This window comes from Panthera pardus, unplaced genomic scaffold, assembly GCF_024362965.1.
Source record: "Panthera pardus isolate Hobbes unplaced genomic scaffold, ASM2436296v1 HiC_scaffold_17, whole genome shotgun sequence".
Taxonomy (NCBI): domain Eukaryota; kingdom Metazoa; phylum Chordata; class Mammalia; order Carnivora; family Felidae; genus Panthera; species Panthera pardus.
The window spans coordinates 101,230,934-101,249,301 of NW_026526732.1; the positions used below are offsets into that span (position 1 = coordinate 101,230,934).

Here is an 18,368-nt window from a genome sequence, read left to right on the forward strand (position 1 = left end):
ATTTTAGAGGACGTTAAATATCAGTTCAAGTTATCCCCATTAAGAAAGTGGGGGAAATGTTTGTGTATAAAGATATATTTTCATGGTTATTAGCTTGAAAATAAAAAAACCCAAGAATGATACGGTGTAGCAGTACATAGACTGCTGTCTTTGCTAACGCAAGGTAACTATGTTTTGTTTTATGTGCTTTGCAAAGGTTCTGCATTTTCATCTTCATCCTCCTCCAACAAGTCACCAAGTATCTTGTTTGCTCTCACTTATGATTATTGTACATGTTTATCTTTCTGCTTTCCAGACTTGCTTTCTATTTCAAATGGATTTCTCCACTCAGATCAAAAGCACACTGTCCCATTGGCACTTCCTTAAAATGCTGCTGGGGAACAGTTCAGGCAGATGCCTGGGGGTTGAGGTCGGCTTCTCTCCTGCTTTGGAAACCACTCTTTCAGGAGATTCCTAGACTCCTCCCTCTTGCTGAATTCTTTTCATCCAGGATTGTTAGGAGGTTCCTGAGCAACATCAAAATCCAGTGGTTGAGCATCTCAGTGTGCTCTGGGGGACTAAGAGATGCTGATTGAAATCATCCCGTGCTCCTTGTAATCCATTTCTGAACTATCAGGGCTTATAGTTCCTTGTAAAGTCTCAGCCTCATCAGCAGCAGCAAGCTGAGCTCTAGATTCTTTCCTCATAAAAAAGCCTTGGTTTGGGGGCTCCTCAGCATGGCATAGAACATCTCCAACCTCCTACAGCCACAGCGAATGCAGCTCAGAGCACAGGGCAACTGCATTTCTCACTGTGGTGAGGACAGAAGCACATGGGCTGCAAGCAGGATTTTAAAAGAGCATCAAAAGTATAGAAAAGAAGGAAAGATAGTGTATTGTAAATAGTAAGGATAAGTATTGTTTTGTAAGATGTTTATTTTAGTTATATTTGTGTATATATATGTTAGGTCATAATGTAACACACATATATTACATATTCAGCATATAATATATAGCATGTAATTGTAATATTGTATGTACTATAATATGCTATACAGTATATATGGTATTATAGTAAATATAGTGTATGATCTTATATATATAATTATATATGTATACCATAAGTATTTTTTACATTTGACCCTATATATATATATATATATATATATGTACATACATACAACTAAAACAAACATTTTACAAAATAATACTTCCCTTTACCATGTACAATAGACTATCTTTTCTCTTTTATATATTATATATTTTATATGTAATTTATAATACATAATTATATATTATAGAGTACATAATTTATATAATTATATATTATATTATTACATTAAAATATATTATAACTAAAATTATGTTATATTTAATATTTCTTATTGTAGAAAAATCTCTAGAGTAAGCCTTCTAGCAAGATGGGTCTTATATAATGTAAACTCTATTACTTTTGCCATAGTCCATCGGGTAAAAGCAAGTCATAGATCCCACCTACACTCAAAGAGGGGATCACACAGAGGCATGAACAGTAGGAAGTGGGAATCATGAAGGGTCACCCTAGCATCTATCTGCTGCAGACACCATGAAAAGCCAGGCCTTGGTCATATACCAGCTCAGTTACCAGAAGATGGGGGTGGGAAAGCTTTCTGGAAAATTAAAGCTATAGCTTCCAGTTCACATGAAAATGAAAGAGACAATCTGAAAATAGAATTGCTGAGATACGGCAACCACTGAGTATGGTACAGGAAATGGAAGAGAGAAGCATGACTCAGGGCTTTATAGCCAGTGATTGGAAAGAGGGCAATGCTATTACTGAATCTGGGGACACAAGCAGAATGACAGAGAAGGGAGGAAAATGAAGAGATTTACTTGAAGTTGCCATAGGATGTCCTCCTGGAGCTCAGGACAGAAGCCCGAGACACAGATTTGGATATCATCAACCTAGGAGTGGATGACATTGACAGCTGTAGGAATATATGGTACGTTTGTGTGTGTAGCAGTAGGAGATCATGGCCACACACTCCCCTGCTGAAAGCCTTCCCACATTTCCAAACAAAGTCCTCAAGCTTGCAAGGTCCTTCACAGTTTTATTCTTGCTTACCTCTCTGGACTCTTGGTAGACCCTCTCCTTAGAACACTATTTTACTTTGCACAGGTCTCCAAAATTTCCGGTGCTCTGTATTTTCTCTGAGTCCTTTCTGGCCATTTTCCCACTGCACAGAACACTCTTCATCCCTCCCTATATCATTGCCTGGCTACAAATCCTTTGGGTTTCCATGCAGATCATGCCCCCTGGAAAGTCTTCCATCATTCCCTGAGACAGTGTAGCTACCCCTCTTTGTGCTTCCAGAGCAGACTGTATTTCTGCAATACTAATGGCACGAAGTTGTCTTCGCCTATTTCCTGTCTCTTAACTAGCTTCCTGAAGGCAGAGATGGGTTTCACTTACACTTGTATCTCCAGTTCTTAGCACACACAGTCCTTAGCACACACAAGACGCTTGATGAGTACTTGTTGAATAAATGAGGAGTGGATGTTAACATTTCTCTCTTGGTTAAAATGTATTTACTTATAAATATCAGAAAACTCCATCCAAAAAGGGATTAATGCTTAAGCAAAAAAGGGACTTAATGAGTAAGCAAAGAAGTCCTGATGCTATGTTGTTTTTAGGTGTAATTTGGTGCAGAGGCCCAAATGGTATCACCAGGACTGTTTCTCTTCCTTCATCCTTTGGCTTTTCTCCCTCTGGCTTAGCTCCATTCCTAAGCTGGGTCTCCCCTGTGATGGCAGGATGGCTGTATTTGCATCTGGCCTTCTATCTTCAACACTTTCAAGCCTAATGGGAAAAAGTGCCTCACTCCCAGAAGCCTTAGCAGAAATCTCCTGGAGTCTCAGTGATTCTGAGAGGAGGTCTCCTGCCCACTCCTGAACCAATCACTGTTTGTCCAAGAGAATGAAAAACTCTGATTAGTCAGGCCTAGGTAACGTGCCATGCTCAGATCTTCTGGAGCAGGAGGTTGGGAAGGTATAGACTCTCCAGATAGAAATCTTGGATTTGCCCTGGAATTGTGGGGAGGAAATCCCCCAAAAAGCAAATTTCCATTAGAGCAATGCCTATAATTCAAGGGATGGGGAGGATAAGTATCCAGCAAAGAAATTCTAAGTAAGAGAGACAGGCAAAGAACTAAAAAGAATGTTTAGTGCCATCAAAGGAAAGTAGACAATTATTTAATACAAACCATGTGAGAGAATCTTTTCATGCAATATCTTCATTTAATCCTCACAATAACCCAGATATGTACACTTTTAAAAATCTTAGTTGATGGAGGGGAGCCTGGGTGGCTCAGTCGGTTAAAAGTCCAGCTTCAGCTCAGGTCATGATCTGGCAATTCGTGAGTTCAAGCCCCGCCTGGGGCTCTGTGCTGGACAGCTCAGAGCCTGGAGCCTGCTTTGGATTCTGTGTCTCCCTCTCTCTCCACTCCTCCCCTACTTGCACTCTGTCTCTCTTTCTCTCTCTCAAAAATAAACAAGCATTAAAAAAAAAAAGAGTCTCAAGGTAAACTGAGTCTGAGAGGATATGTGACTCGTCCTAGTAAATGGTGTAGCTGGAACAGGAACTCTGTCTCCAGGAAACCAGGCTGTGATAGGAGTTCAGCAAGATGTCAAATCCAGCAAGAGGGCTGAGGTGAGTGAGTGCTATGATGAGGACTGGATATTTGGAAATAGGAAGTTCCAGCAGACTCATGATGTCTATTTCAGAAGAGCTGTGAGGGCCACAGGGATTGAGAAACAAGGAGGTGGCAACACTTCCAGACAGTTTGACAATGAAAAAGAGAGAGGGGGCACCAATATATATACCTGTTTACATGTGTCTCCCCAGTCACAAAGTGTGCTCCTCAAAAACAAAGAGTTTGTTTTTATGTCTCCAGCCTAGGAGAGGCCTTGCACATAGTGTTCATCACCAGCATTTGGTACTTTCATGAGTAAATGACTGAATGAATGGAAGAAAAAAGAACTAAATCCCAAGAGGAAAGGAAGGTAGAGAAATATAGAGATAGAATAGATTTGAGCATGTTTCTAGGGCAAGTGCAAAGAGGTTGACAATGAAAGAAAAAGTTGATGAATGAAGCTGAGTCCCCTATGTGGTTCCAATTCCAAATCCCATGGAGGAATAAGTCTTAACATAAAGGTTTCAATTTTTCTTTCCCCAAAGCAAGAGAGAGGGAGGAAAGCATAGGCTAATGATCCTCGGAAAGTCTAGGGTAAAGGGGAGAAAAGCCACAGTCCTACTGTGAAATAGTAAAGGTGCCTATCTCTGTAACTCTGTTGAATGTTCCTTCAAGGCAGTCCCAATATTTTCATTTATGTCTCACCCCAGAGTGGCAGGCATAGAATAGAAACTAAAATAAATGTATAAATGTAGCAGACCAAATTGAATAAAATTAAATTCTCTTTTATGAAAATTTGAGCACCACCTACAGAAAGCAGGACCACAATATAATCCTGGTTTGGTGGCTTGTCAGGACTTTGTAGGGTGCTGCGGGAAGATGGAGGAAGGCAGTACAATGTGTACATGTGATCTACTCTACAGAATGTCTTTGCTGGGTAAATAGCTCCTTATCATTTTCTTTGTAAATACAAGCTTACACCCTACTTCTTCAGAACACCTGGGCTTGGGCAGTGATGACTAGGTTGAGCACTTATAATCACGGGTCTGTTTTGGGAAATTATAAGATGTGAAGTCCCAGAGGCTAGCAATCAGGAGTGATTTACTAAGCCTCCCGTGGGCCAGCACCAGCCATCCCTCTTAGCACATTGACTCAGCCAGCACTGACACCTGTTCAGCAGGTCACACTGCCTCTGCCCTCATGCCCCATCTGCCCACTCCCGAAGGGTCTATGACAGTGGCCAAGTGAGTAGAGCATTGCGCTGCCAGGGGTGCCTCCCTGCAGTAGAAGGTAGACTGGCCTTGAACTCTAACACAGCTTTAATGCTTCACCTGCAGAATGAGGTAACGGGGAAAATGGCTGATTGATGATCAGAACAACGGTAAATGGAAAAAATAAAATGATCTACAGTGAAAAACTCACTCCCCTGGCTGTGTTTAGTCTCTAATGGGAAAAAGGATAAAGTCAATGAATGGGGAAGGGTGGAATAGGAGGTGGGGTGGGGGTATCAGGAGGTCCCTTGGCCACTAGGATGCAACTTTTTGGCTATATTCTTGTGGGGAGGACCAAAGAAAGGGGGGGTGCTGTAGAGAATGGAGTGTAACCCCACCTCTTTGTTGTAATGGAGGGCCAAGAACAGGGCTGGGTGAGGCAGGAAAGCAGGAGGAACTCACCTGCCCATCTCCAGAGATTTCTGGCTTTCCTATTTGTACAAGCAGGCAGTTTATCTCCATGTAAGCTCTTTGGAATTCTTACTTTGTACAGAGTTGGTGTGTGTGCTTTGTGCAGAGGCTCAGAAAGAGGCAGGAAGGGGAAGGAAGTTTGGCACTGAAGACATCCAGAATGGGGTTCTTCATATATGAATCTTTTACCTAATTTCAAGCAAATGTATCAGCTCCCTTTACCCCTTCCACGTACCCAGCTATCAGGCACAGAGTTTCCATCTTTACTGACAGGTGTATATTAATCTACTGCCCTTTATGGTAGAATGTTGATTGTGCCTGTTATGTCTATTATGGCAACAAGGGCCAGCACGGGGAAAAACTGTGCAACAGTTGAACCTTATCTTCAGCTCCCCTTTGTCCTGGCCCTGTTCTCCCTACCAACTTATAGCACAATCACGTTGTTAAGGAGCTTAGTCAATTTCTGGTTTAAGGGGTGACCTTTCTTACGGTGTTTTTTCATTCTGATAACAGACCTTATATTTTGCTTTTCTGTACATAATCTCATTTGGCCAGCAACACTGTGAAGAAGGGAGTATAGCTTATTATTTCCCAAAAGGTATTTTTGGCCACTTACAAAATGAACTATCATTGGAGCGCCAGGTGGCAAAGAGCTCAGTCAGTGAAGCATCTGACTCTTGATTTCGGCTCAGGTCACAATCTCACGGTCGTGAGACTGAGCACAGTGTTGGACTCCATGCTGAGTGTGGAGCCTGCTTAAGATTCTCTCTCTCTCTCTCTCTCTCTCTCTGCCCTCCCCCTCCCCTGTGCATGCGCTCTCTCTCTCCTAAGGAAAAAAAAATGAAGTATCATTTATTGAGTACTTTTTACTTACCCAATGCCTTACATATCTCAACTAATCATCATAACTACTCTTGGAGGCTGATAATATCAATCCTTAGTTTACAGAGGAGAAAGCTAGGTGTAGGTAACTTGCCAGAGGTCATATAGCCAAATTAGTGGCAAAACCAGGATTAAGACCTAAGTGTGGCCAAGTCCAAATCCTGTGCTTTTATTTCCTACATCATTCTGTCAGGGCAGAAGGCCAGGTAGATTTGGTCTGTCCATTTGCTAAGGGATCTTTTTTTCTCTTTTAAAAATGGAGGTTCAGAGAATGATTTTGCAGAACTAACAGAGCTGGGGCTACAGCCTTCTTCAATAAATGATGTCAGAAGACAAATTCCTACATCTGGAGGGATCTGATTGCTATTCTGGATTTCCAGGCACAATAATGAGCATAAAATAATCTTCCTAATACCTGACTATAATACCTGATTCTTACTCCATAAATTTAGTCCAAATAAAATGGAAGAATCTCCTAAACCTCTTGCAATCCAATTTCCTCCCCACCTATTCCACTGGACTTATTCCTGTCGAGTTTCCCTGTGATCTCCTGGCTGAATTATTTTACTTTATATTTGTATCTGTCTTGGCCGCTGTAGCATTTACTGATGACCACTTATGGAAACTCTCCCTTCCCTGGATTTTGAGGCATCTGTCTTTCCTGGTTTTAGTCCCATTTCTCTGGCCTCTCCTTCTCAGCCTCTTTCAAAGGTTCAGGTTTCTCTGACTGTCTATATCTGTCATGGTTTAGGTACAAAGGATAGAACCTATCCTGGCTGGTTTAAGTAGAAAGGGATAATTACAAGGTATTAATTGGCTTACAGAACCAGTGGGAGAGTTGAATAAGAAGACTTTAGGCTCAATTACCAGGAACAAAGCCACACTCAGGACCGAGTTGCTAAGGAAGCTGCTGCTTCTGCCACGGTTGGGAAGTGCCTGCTGAGCCAGGAGATCATGGCTACAGCTGCCCGCCTGGGATCCAGAGTTCCTACCCTTCATACCAGCAAGATGGATGCCTTCTGCCTTGCCTGCCACCCACCCCACCACCACCAGTTCAGTTCTGACACTGGAGTCTTCTGTGAGGTGTGTCCAATTGGCAGAACGCAAATCACATCCTTGGAAATCCTAGCTTCAGGGAGTCTCCAACATGTTTTTAGCTTCCAGATTTGTAGTATGGAAAGGTGCACTCAAGGGAGATTGAAATAGATGTTGAGTCACATAGTCCCTTAAACTTTAGTGTTCTTCAGAATTATGTTCTTAGCCATTTTCTTATCTCTCAGCAATTCATGGTTTCAACCACCATCTGGGTTATCTCTAACCCTGGGCTCCAGACTCAAATGTCCAGCTGGCTGCTAGACAGCTCCACTTCCTCTGAAGTCACATGCTGTCCTGTATCTTCTTTATCAGTGAGTGACACCACCATCTATCCAGTAATCCAAGCCAGAAACTGGGGACATTACCATGTCTCTCATTTGTCCCATGCAAATAGTTGTTGAGGTATGCAACTGGCCTATATTTTCCTGCAATTAGATGGAGCCATGTGACTTTATCCTGGCCCATATAATCTGAACATAGGTTATGTGAGCAAAGTCCGGGTGAATCTTGTGGAAAACTTTCCTACATGACCTGCGTTCTCTTTTCCTACCTGCCGACTTGATGGAGAGAACTTCAGGAGCCTAGAGCAGAGCCATAGTAATAAGGAGCATGGGTCCCGGAAGGACTCAGTGGAGCTCTGCAAATCCAGTGATCTGCACTGTACTATGACATGGGGGTGAGGGTCATGAAAATGAGCATTAAGAGGGGGACAAGATTTACTCTGACCCCAGCTGCTGCCCCACTGGATCTATCACTGTGTTTGTGCCAAGACTACATTTCCCATGGACTGCTCCCAGCCAAGGACTAAGTGTGGTGAGTGTAGAAATTCAGACCCATTCCTGCAAGACATGGGATTCCTCCAGCAGGTGACTCTGACTCACGGAATCTCCACTGACCTGCCTGAATCTTTCTTGAAACTACACTGAAGTCCAGGAATCTCCCTACCCAAACTTCTTTCCTTGCTGCTCTTGAAAGAGCAGACCTAGGCTGGCCAACTAGTGACTATGTCCCTGACATGGCGCAGAAAGAAGTTCCCGCTCAAACCTCAGACCACGCCTCCTCCCCTTCAGTAACTTATGTTTTCTAGGAAAGCAGGCTACCGATTGATGCATTCTTCCGAAGTCTAAGGTGGGAGGAAGGGGAATGTGAGAGGCGTGGAAAGTGTGAGCAGAAGAGGGAGGGATTCTCTCAGGTAGGGGCCAGAGGCAGGAGCCCTCAACCCTGTCCAGGCTTAGAATGACCTGGGAGCATTTTAATAACTGACCCCTCCCCAAACCAATTAAATCAGAGTCTCTGGGGATGGTGTTTGGTGCTAGGTATTTATATAGCACAGCAAGGCTGACAGCCAATGGTTAATAGGTGACCAGTGAGAAACATTCTGTATACACTGAGGCCAAACATCTTAAACAACCTCAGACACACTGGTTCTTAAACTTCAGGTGCATCAGAATCTCCTGGAAAACTTGTTCAAACACAGATTGCTGAGCCCCACCCCCAGAGTTTCTGATTCAGTGGCTCTGTGACCATCAGGCCCAACATTTGCATTTTTAACAAGTTCCAGGTGATGCTGATAATTGCTGATCTGGGACCACACCTTGGCAGCCATTGTTCTATCCTTCCCCAGCCAATCGGCTGAGGCCACGACTCTTCCCCAGCCAATTGGCTAGGGCCATGATCCCTATAAAACCTTTGTGCTTTTGAAACTCCCCCTCTCCCCCTCTCCCTCCCTCTCCCTCCCTCTCCCTCCCTCTCCCTCCCTCTCCCTCCCTCTCCCTCCCTCTCCCTCCCTCTCTCTCCCTCTCTCTCCCTCTCTCTCCCTCTCTTCCCCGCCCCCCCCCCCATCTCATCCTGCGTCGGTGCAGGTAGGGGATTGAGCTTGAGCTAGCACGAATAAAGGCTCTTTGCTTTTGCATCGGACTCGGCTCCCTGGTGGTCTTTGGGGATCACGAATTCTGGGCATAACACTTTCCTTCAGTGGTATCAGGTCCACACTTGTGGTCTGAAAGCTCTTCTCTCCTTCCTTGGCATCTGTTTATCCTCCACAGGTGTTTGCCCCCATAAACCTCTTGCATGTCTAATCTCATCCTGGCATCTGCTTCTCAGTGGACCTGAACTAACACAGGGGGAAATAAACCTTTATCGTATCATACCATAAAGATTTTAGGGGTTGTTCGCTATAGTAGTTAGCATACCCCAGTTAACCATCAAGTTTTGATTATTTCTAAAATTTAGTCTCTCCTTTTGTAACTGTCTTAGGTTAGGCCTCATGAGTTAATTGTTCACCCTCCTGAATGAGTCTTCTGTGCCTGGTCTTGGTAAGCAATTCAGCTTCAGAAACCACCACCTTCACGGTGATCTTTCTACTATTAACCACCACATTTTAAACACTACACAAGCACTGAATACATGTTCTTTCACTTATCACAGCAACCTTACAAGAAAATTGTTATTAGCTCTAGTTTATACAAAGGAAACTACGATTTAGAGATGTTAAATATCTTGTCCAATGTTATATATCTCATAAGTAACAATTGGGGTTTGAACTCCGATCTGTCCGTTACCAAAGTTTGTGTTCTTTTCACCCCGATGAATTTGGTTTAAAACTCTTTTTCCTCTTGTCATATACCACAGCAAACGACATTCACACGCATTATCTACTCCCTTGAGTGGATCTCAGTTCTGATGCAAACTGACCTAGAAAGTGAAGTAAACAGCAGACTACTCAGGGAAGAGATATTATTAAAAAAACTAATAAAAGCATTTTCTAAATAAGTAAGTAGAATATCCACTTAATGATGTTGATGCCTGATGCATGTTCTCTTCATTTCCGTTTTCTCTCCTTTTTAAACTAAAAATGTAATCATTAAAAAAATAAAGTAGAAAAAATATAAAACTATAAACAAACTCAATATTGGGGCGCCTGGGTAGCTCAGTTGGTTAAGCATCCGACTCTTGATTTCAGCTCAGGTCATGATCTCACGGTTCCTGAGTTCGAGCCCTGCATCGGGTTCTGCGCTAACATCGCAAAGCCTGCTTAGGATTCTCTCTCTTCCTCTCTCTCTCTCTCTCTCCCCCTCTCAAAAAAATAAATAAACACTAAAAAATTTAAAAAAAAACGCAATAGTTTAGAATTAGAGTTTCTCTCAGGAGCCTCTCTAAAAGCTGGAACAGAGATAAGCTGCGATGGTAGTTATGCATGCTATTTCCACAGCTCTGGAGATAACTCCATTCAAAATAATATTTAAAAGCAAGTGGCTCAGGGTACTGTTATATAAATGTATAACCAAGCACCAACTTTAATTTCTTAAAATCAAGTCATTTGTAATTTCAATTCTTTATTATTATTTCCAAATTTTTAAATGCAACATAGAAGCAATCTCCATGCATAGGCGTGAGGATTGCCACACCTCACCATGCTACATGCAAAGCTGAGTCTGTCCTGCCTGCTAAATAGCTTTCAGAGGCTGCACATCCTATTGAGGATAAGGAGTAAATTCTTCGACCAGCATTCCAGGCCCTCTGTGAACTGACCCTTGTTCCATAGGGCAGTCTGCATATCTACCCTCCACCCCAGCTCTAGTAAACCAGTGATGAGCTCATCAACTTCCTCCTGCCATTCCATCTTTGCAAATGCTATCCTTCCTGGAGGGAAGGTCTTTCTCCCACTTCCACTCTTGTTTTCTGAAAACGCTAAGAATTCACCAATATACAGTTTATGTACTGCCTTTTCCAAAGAGCTCTCCCTGAAATTACTCTCAGCCATACCCAACTCCCAGAGAGAATTAGGTGCCCTCCCCACCACTGCTCTCGCCTCACCGCTTTCTTCCCTGAGGCTCCTACAGCACCCTCTGTCCCAGCACACTATTGCAATTGTATAATTACATAGCGGTTCTCCCCCATGAACTGGCTTCATTCTTAAAGTTGGAAATTGATTTTAAGTAAATATATTACTCTAAAATAGTGCTTAGCAAAAAAAAAAAAAAAAAAAAAAAAAGCTTGTTAAATGAGTGAGTGACTAACAGGAAGGAATGAATTAAAATGTTGGCTTTTCTAGTACACAATTTATGTGTGCTCTATGTAATTTATAAGGATGATTCATTTGCCAATATAAAAAAAGGAGTTTGTATCCTGTCATGGGCATCTAAGTGTATTATTGGCTTAGCTAACATTTGGGGTGAGAATTTTAGGAACTGGGAGTTAGGGAAGGAAACTAATTAAGTGGTTATTAGTGGACTTACTGAGGAGTCCATGAACTCACTGAAATAATATGCAAAATTGCGTTTGTGTGTATATGCACAAATATGCACTCATATTCATGTATTCTCCCTATCAAGCAGGTCAACAAGGTTTTTCAAGAGGACAAGTGCAAAGCAGTCGGATCTATTCCAGACAAAGCACCATGGGAACACTCTGCTGGACAATGAGGGGAAGTGGAGCGGATAGGCCATCATAAGAATAATGAGTTGGAAGCTCTAAAGAAGGGGTGATTCATACATTTTAATTTATGATTGGGTTCTTATGTGGTGGAGTGTTTTACCATCAAAGATAGCATAAAAATATAGCATATTTACCAATTCAAGTGTCACAGGCCAAATTTTACATCCCTCCCCCCGCCCCCCAACACCTCTGCTCATGAGTCTGTGTCTGCCCTTTGCGTGTTGTTGAGGGTAAGGAGGACAGGAGAATTGGAAAGTGCAGAGAAAGACTAAATTGATTTATACACATAAAATTGATTTGTATATATACTTGCGGAAGAAGTGTAAATCTAGAGGTGGAGGCAAGGTCTTTTGGAGTTTTGCCAGCAGGAGAAATGAGAGATTCAGAGAGCAGCAGCTGGAATACATGAAACCTTAGGAATGAGCTGTCTCCATAGGATTTTTAGGAAGGATAATTTATTTTTTATTTTTAGGAAGTGTGTCTTTGCCACATTTTCACCAGGCTTCAGTAAAGACATAAATTGATTTTCAAGGTCTTAGGCATCAGATTTATGTGTTTTTAGCGTGGGTGCCATGTGGCAATAGGCCTCTAAGCAAGCCTCGAATTATTTGTTCAGGTTACACAGGTTTGCCAGCTTGTTCTGCCATGGAGCAGCCTGAAGGCCCCACCTGACTTGCCTCTTTCTGGTCTGGGTTGGGTGGGTTGGGGAATGGTGAGTCACGAGAGGCTAATTGACCCCCTATCGGTAGTTTCACTGACCAAGGCACGCCCAAGTTTCTATTTGTTTTGTCTGGGCCATTCTTCAGGTGGGGAAACCTTCCCCAGGACAAACCACTAAGACTCTGGAGGAAAGCACAGAAAAGATGGCACTATTTTCTCCTGGGCATTTTTTTAAAAGTTTTTATTTATTTTTATTTTCGAGAAAGAGAGAGAGCGTGAATGGGGTAGGTGCAGATAGAGAGGGGGACAAAGGATTTGAAGCAGGCTCTGCACTGACAGCAGAGACTGATGTGGGGCTTGAACTCACTGTGAACAGTGAAATGATGACCTGAGCTGAAGACAGACGCTTAACTGACTGAGCCACCCAGGCGCCCTACTCCTGGGTATTTTTTTAATGACTTGATTTTTTTTTTTTTTTTTTTTGCTGTTAAAATATAATTAATTATAACAACTTAAAAAACATCACAATGAACACTGTAGTGTGCTGCTCAAATCCAGACCCTTCTTTCAGGCATGTATTCTTTTAGCTAGCTGCAGGGAGGGTGGATGGCTGACAGATCCCAGCTAACCTCCTCCACCCTGAGATTATCCTCTGCTGAACTGAGCAGCTTCATCCAAATTATGTCCCCTTCCCAGGGGACATAGCAGCCCCCACCCAATGACTGGTCAAGGTCCCCAAAGTGAGGGCAACTCTTCAGGGCCATCCCAGTTCCAGAGACTTTCTTGGGGTCTGCAGAAGCCTGTGTTGTGACAGATTCAGTCAAGCTTCCCTGCTCAATTCTGCTTCTTTACACTCCCACAAATGCTGATCTAAGAGTGCCCTCTAATAAGCCTCCTGCATGTTGCTCTCCATGGCAGACTCTGCCTCCCAGGAAACCCAGCTTGTGACAGCTGATTGCGGGAGTGGCGCAAGAAAGTAGGTGCTAAATCTGAGTCACCCACCAGCTATCTGGAAATAAGGACCCCATCAAGAGCATGGATAAAGCCGGGCCCGCAGCAGTGGTATGATTGTTGACAGTTTCTGGAATGGCATACTTTTGGAATGGAGGGCACTGGTTGGGGCAATGGAACCAGTATTTGAGAAGCATGAGGAAATTGGTAATTATAAGGGCAAGAGATGCTCTGGAGAAAGACAAGGAAAGGCTGAGCACAATTAATCAGTAATTAATGGCTAAACATAAAAGCCGGAGGGCCTCTTTGCAGAGCACAATGAGACTGTCATTTCCAATAGCTGGCGGGCAGCTAAAATCAAAGATCAGGCTCAAGATTTAAGCATCAAATTAGCAGAGCTCCAGAAGACATTAACTTTTCAGTGGCGGGTCTGCTACACTTAGGTTGAAGCTCTAATTGGGAAAGAGTTTGACCCTGATAAATGGGAGGTGGGTATTTGGGTTGATGTGACAGAAATCTTGAAGCTGCATATTCCCTTGAAGCCTCTAGGTGTGCATAAAGGGCCTACTCCTTGTCAAAGGCTGGTACTCATCACTCCCATAAGGATGGTACTTATGCCTCTGACTTGCAAGACAACATATGTCCTATCCGAATCTGCCACCATTTCCCTTCTCGCCACTAGACCCATCATAACCCATTATAGTCAATAACATAGTGCATTAAGTCACAACAAATGCAGTCACAGATGCACTGGGTCTGCAAGAAGAAGAAAGGAACTATACCCTGAAGGAGCTGCAGGACATAGCCAATATGAGCTAAGAGAGGATGTACAGGATTGGATTCTGAGGGTGTAGAATCAAGGGGAAGTACAATATAAAGTTGGCCAAGGGAGTGTTGATATGGAAGCATTCTCCTGGGCTTTGGCAGTTTACACTGCTAGGATGGCTTTTAGATACTTGGAGAAAGTGATGCCCACACTCAATGAGAAGTAAATGCCAGAACTTCTTTTGCAGACAATGGAAAAAGGAACCAATGTGTCATAGAAGGAAGCATACTTGAGTGGATTTATTATGTGAGGCTGAAAACTCCACCAGATGACTATTTTCCATGTGAAGGCTCAGAGGAAAGACCAAAGCAGTAAGGAAGGACCTGGTAAGAGGGACATCAGATTCACTGAGAAACTCACTGGTTTCACAAGTCCAGAACTTGTGGTTAGAGGTGTCATCACAGAACTGGGCTCCTTTATAATAATGGGGATGAGAGTAGTCTGAAATATTAGAGGTAGTGGCAGTGCTTAAACTTTAGAAGCAAAATGCATTCAACTATTGTAGTGAGAGGCAAGGTTGGAGAGGCAGAAAGAGGGGCATGGTCCTTAGAAAGCTACGGAGATGGATAACTGAAAAGAGTATCCTTATGGGCAAGATAGATGGGCAGCCAACAAGAGTATTGTTCAATATATCCAATCAAAATAATTGAGGCTGAGGACAGCAATACCAATAAAAATTCATGATTGCTTGCCCAAATTCCATATCTGAGTCATTTTAAACACCCAGAACTCTTAACTGAACCACAGAACACACTAAGCACTAAACAGAATGGCTCAGCCAGCTGACATCAGCTAGCTTTTGTGTTGGCCTCAGTGTTGGCACAACAAAGTAGCCATGGTGGCAGGAATGGTAGATACATATGGGCTCAACAGTATGGGCTTCCACTCACCAATACTGCTTTAGCTACTGCCACTACCAAATTTCCAAACCTCCAGCAATACAGACCAATCCTATGTTCCTAATACAGCACCATAACTTAGGGGAGATCAATCAGTCTTTTGGTGTAAAGTTGACTTCTACTGGATTCCTTCAACCCTGGTAATAATTAATTTTGACTGATACTGACAAATATTTTAGCTGTGAGTTTTCCTTTCCTATTTACAGGGCCCTAGACAACATCATTATCCGAGGGCTTACAGAGTGTTTGATCCACAAATAGGGATAAGGTGAGGTGTGGTAGTGGGTATATGATCATGGGATCCCCTGGCCTTATCCCATACTGCACCACACAGATAGAACAATGAAAAGGCTTATTGAGATACAACTGAGAGACTGGCCTAGAGGTGATACCTTACAGAATATACCCTAAATCAACAGCTATTATATAGTGTGGTGTCCCTAATGGTCCGAGTACGTGGGTCTAAGAACTGAGGGGTAGAAGTAGAAGTGTCCCTGCTTACCCACACTCCCAGAGGTCCACGGGGAGAATTTCTGCACTTGTTCCTGCAACTCTGGGCTCTGTGAATTTAGAGATCTTGGCTCCCAGATAAAGGATGTTCCACCAGGGTGCACAGCAAGAATCCTACTCAAGTTCAAGTTTTGTCCGCTGCTTAGTCACCTTGGGTTTCTCATGTGAAGAAATCAGCAGGCATAGAAAGAAGTCACTGTCCTAAGGGAGAAGTTGACCCTAAATATCTGGAGGAGATAGGGGGCATGGAAGAATATATTTGACCTCAGGATATGGGTGACCACTTTGTACTCCCTTGCAGCAGCCTTAGCCTGAGAAGGGCAAGGTGACCAGGAGATCAAGTCCCTAAGGCACAGAATCTGGGCCACTTAGAAAAACCACCTAGTCCAGAAAAACCACTAGCTAAGGGTGAGTGAACTTCATCATGGACAGTAGAAGGTGGAGTTAATGAGTACTAGGTGGGACCTTGAGACCAGTTGCAGTGGAAGAGACCAGTTTTTTCCATTAACCTTCCTCTAAGTTTTCCTCAGGGAAAGATGCCCACTAGGCTCATCCAAAGTCACTCCTGCTTACCAGTACCAAGGCCAGTCCAGCTTCAGCATCTCTCCTGGGATTGCAATGAGCCCAACTTTTTCTCTACCCACTCCTGCTGCCATCACTCTCTCCCAGGTGCTGATCATGAGGGATCAAGAGGTAGAACCCTCTTGCATTCAAATCTCCATCTCAGAATCCGTTTTCTGGGGAACTCACCTTGTGGCAGTTTTTAATTATATCACTGCCTGGGGCACCTGTGTGGCTCAGTCAGTTAAGCTTTTCTGACTTTAGCTCAGGTCATGATCTCATGGTTCATGAGTTTGAGCCCTGTGTCTGGCTCTGCATGGACAGCAGGGAGACTGTTTTGGATTCTCTATCTCTCCCTCTCTTTCTGGCCTCCCTCCTTGCCCCCCGCCCCTCAAAAATAATAGATAAATAAACATTAAACAAATTATATCAGTCCCTAATACATCTATTTTCTTTTTTTCTATGTTGATACATGTTTTTGCAGGGTGGGGGCTTGAGTATTATCTTTGTGTGCATTGTACTCTTGTGTTTATTTTTTAACTTCCTACTGTCATAAAGCACTCTTTCCATATATTATTATGTAGTCTTTGTAAATCTTATTTTAATGTCAATATAACATTCCCTTCAGTTGATGTAGCATAATTTTTTAAAACCATCCTCTATTGTTGGCCATTTCAGTTTTTTATTATAGAGTACATCTTACATAAAATTAATATCTTCCTTCAGATGACTATCTTTTCAACTGAATTAATTCCTTACATAAATTCTGAGTAGTAGGATGATGGAGTAAAAGAGTGTGAACATCTATCTTTAGGTCTCTTGGTATCTGTTACCAAATTGCTTTCCAAAAACATTAGAGCATTTATACTGCTGCATCAGGAGCATTTCAGCACAATCTTCTGTCATTAGAAATTATCACCACAGAATTTGTCGGTAGCTTAATAAATGTAAAATAGTACTTCATTATTGTATTACCTTGTATCTTTTCTGCAAATTCTGGCTGAGATTTTTATTCTTATTGTTACTATAATTTCCTTTTGTGTGCTAATATTCGTAGGAATACTGACAACATTTTTGTAAATTAGAAGGCACTCTCACCCACCATCACCTAAATAGAAGAGAACTGAACCAGTTTCTGGTGAGTAAAAATCAGTAGAAGTAACATGGTAGTCTACTGTAGAGAGCATTAGACTTGGAGTCAGTGAATGTAACCTCAAGTTCTGGCTGAGTCAATTACTACTTGTGTTATTTTGAGAATGTTTCAGACCACCAGAAAAATTGAGAGACCTCAGAGTAGGCCAGGACCTTTCTTTTTTTTTTTTTTCTCAAAGATGTTTCAAAATGACAGACACCAAATACAGAACTGATCAGAAGGATTTCAGTCTTTGGCCTATGCTCTCCAGAATTACCCACATTACATCTGCTCTATACCTGGAGGTTGGAGTCTTTGATTCTCCAGGTTGTCCAGGGTACTGGAGCTGACCTGCATGGCTCACTTGGTCTCGGCCGGTTGGTGTTTGGTGATAGAGAGGTTATCAGGCTTCTGAAGCAGACACTTGGTTAGCAGAACAGAGAACTCGATCAAGGAGAGAAGGTGTCCAGACCTAAGAAAAACAAAAAGAAAAACAAAAAAACATTATTTTATGTTCCATGGTTTAAAAAAATTTAAGAGAAATGGGCTAGTTGACATTAACAGACACTTTGTAAATGATAGTTATTTTACTTGTTTAGGATTATTGGTTTTTGGGTTTTGGTTATTGGATTATTGGTTTTTCTTTAATTTTTCAACAGACATTTATTGAGGCACTAAGCTAAGTGCCAGGGATATAAAAGTGAATAACACAGTCCTTGCCCTCAAGGAAAATCATAATTTCCAATGGAAACAGCCACTGACAAGATTATAACTACAACATATAATTATAAAGAGTGTAGTTACCACAGCTGTAAAAGTATACACAATGGCTTTCTTTTCCTGTTGTGAATTATGTGTTTCAGGATTTTAGTGTTTTAAAATATCCTGTACTTTTGCTTATTAAGTCAAATGAAGAAATTAGAGGCTGAATAATTAGAAAAGAGGAGGCAAAAATGTCATTATCTGAAAGTGATAAAACTGCATATCTGAAAACCCTAAGAGTATCAACTAAACAACTACCATAAGCAGTAAAACAATATAGTAAGGTGGTTGCATTCAAAATTAATGTATGGAAATAATTAAT

At 42.2% G+C, this 18,368-nt stretch overlaps 1 protein-coding gene across 3 annotated transcripts in view; it reads right to left on the minus strand.

Annotated features, from left to right (window-relative positions):
* The window catches only part of PAQR8 (progestin and adipoQ receptor family member 8), a 119,608-nt gene that overhangs the window by 62,078 nt on the left and 39,162 nt on the right, over nucleotides 1–18,368 (minus strand). For 2 of the 3 annotated variants that reach the window (XR_002082094.2, XM_053904803.1), the window contains exon 2: nucleotides 17,584–17,756. The gene's annotated coding sequence lies outside the window, so the exon portion shown is untranslated. Of the gene's footprint in view, nucleotides 1–9,871; nucleotides 10,003–17,583; nucleotides 17,757–18,368 lie in introns of those variants that run through there. The other variant, XR_002082095.2, reaches the window with a different exon arrangement.